This window comes from Diaphorina citri, unplaced genomic scaffold, assembly GCF_000475195.1.
Source record: "Diaphorina citri unplaced genomic scaffold, Diaci psyllid genome assembly version 1.1 scaffold148231, whole genome shotgun sequence".
Classification (NCBI taxonomy): Eukaryota; Metazoa; Arthropoda; class Insecta; order Hemiptera; family Psyllidae; genus Diaphorina; species Diaphorina citri.
Genome location: NW_007525143.1, coordinates 8,260 through 10,274, shown reverse-complemented (window position 1 = coordinate 10,274; position 2,015 = coordinate 8,260). Strand labels below are relative to the sequence as shown.

Genomic DNA, 2,015 nt, shown 5'->3' with positions numbered 1-2,015 from the left:
GTGTGTCCAAACATTGTTCCAGCATGCTCAAAAATCAACATGAAAGTTTAATCACAGGCTTTGTTTGTTTGTTTGTTTTTTTTTCTTTTTTTTAAGGTAAAAATCTAATGAAGGTACCTATGTGTGTCAAAAATTGTTGTTGTTTTCAAATGCTCGGAGTTGACTATTAGGTCATTTTCCCTTGTGCATAAATGTTCTGCATTCATAATTTGTGCATTTGAATCAAAAATTTGAGGTGTAGTCAATAGGATGCATCTCACAACCCACAGAAAGATGTACATAATAAAGTTACTTGAATTCTCAAACTAATTTATTCTTGGCTCATTGACAGCATTTTATTGAATGTCTTGTAACAGAATGGTACCGTGTCTCCATTACATTGTATCAGCTATTGAAAATGACATGTCATTCTGGTTTAACGAATGGGTGTCCATGGCTTCAATAGATCAGCAACCTTTTTCCTTTCTGTGAATAAATGTAAAACAAATGCTAATTAGAATGAGGACTTCTCAACTAATTATACTATATAATAAGACCAAAATTACACTTTGTAAAACTTTAAATAACTACTAAAAAAATAAACTCTTGACTTTAAGTTTTACAAATCTTATATTATAAGAATTTAATATAAATTTAAAATATATTATGAAATTTGTAAAACTTGAAGAGTTTTTTTTTTTTTTTTTAGTAGTTAATTATATACTTGTTTCAATTTGAAAATTATTCTGAGCTTTTAGTAAAATGAGTATTTCTTTTTTTTTTTTTCATGTCTGTGAGAGAGACATGGTAAAATAAAAAAAATAAGAATGGAATAAGACAAAAACATATTTTTGTGACAAGTCCACTTATAGTTGATAGCTCTAATAATTCCTGAAGCTGACAGCTAATTTTTGGGATCAATTGGTTCTTTTGGGGCCCATAGGAACCTTTTTCTGAGTGAGTTCTGAGTGTTCTAACTTTTACCAAATTTCACCTGTAGTACCTACCTATTTATTTTGGTCCATAATAAAGCATCTCAAGACAATTAGGCCTAGTTTAAACTTTTTTTTTTGCAAATATCACACAGATGAAATTTTGGCCTTTTTACCAAGTTTCTTTCGATTTGTAGGTGTTACAGCAACTGCTATACACAGTGTAACATTTGGTTCAAAACTTTGGTTTGGGACCAAAAATTTTACTTCGGGGCTGGAAATCATCTGGATGATTTCTGAATGTACTGTCTTAGTAGAGCATCTTGCAGAGCAAAGTAGGTTAGCCACGATAATCTTCAAGCAACTTTACCAACGGAGTGCACCCAACCCAAAACAGACAGAGGTATAAATTAGAAACCTGAAAGCAATAAGGAACCAAACATCTTTGAATCTGGATCATCAATACTTTCAACTTCCTTATGTAAGCATTACTGCCGTAAAAACCAACCAAGATCATTAAACAACCTAAAAAACCTAGCCTTACTTGGAATTTTTGCGCGTAACTTATTATCAGGACACCACTACAACAAAAAAGAAAGGCTCCTTTTTCTGTGTTTAACCTAAATCCACTGGTCACTGGCTCATTTTATGACTGCTCCTTTCTTTTTTAGAATATTTTCCATTGATAGACTTCTGAACAAGTACCTACCTAATTTTTCAAGTTCTTTCTATAGGGGCCTGTTCCATGCTCTCCAGATGTATAGTGGTACTCTGTGGAAAAGGTTAGTGATTAATGGTAAGCAAGCCCCAGAGTCCTGTTTATCACTTGGGATTTGTACTCCAACTCTCCAATCTTGTCCTGTCAGGATCTGGCCAATAGGAGGAAGTGTTAGGATCGTGGGCTTGCACAGCCATACCCTGCTGGATTAGTTTCTTTCTCATAGCTTAGGCATTGTTAACATCTAAATTCGCGTGAAATTTAGGGGCCTACTAACTATGAGTTTCAAAGATTTTTTTTTCAACGTACAGGCCGTTCTGACATTCAACAAAATCCAAAAACTACAAAGTTACGTACCGAGGAAGTTAGCTAAACTTTTGATGAAG

General features: G+C 33.5%; 1 long non-coding RNA gene across 1 annotated transcript in view; it reads left to right on the top strand.

Moving 5' to 3' along the window:
* The first annotated feature begins 6 nt into the window (after window positions 1-6).
* Window positions 7-2,015, top strand: part of LOC113473853 — a 10,089-nt gene continuing 8,080 nt past the window's right edge. The window contains exon 1 of the long non-coding RNA XR_003395676.1: window positions 7-96. This is a non-coding gene — a long non-coding RNA (uncharacterized LOC113473853). The remainder of the gene's footprint in view (window positions 97-2,015) is intronic.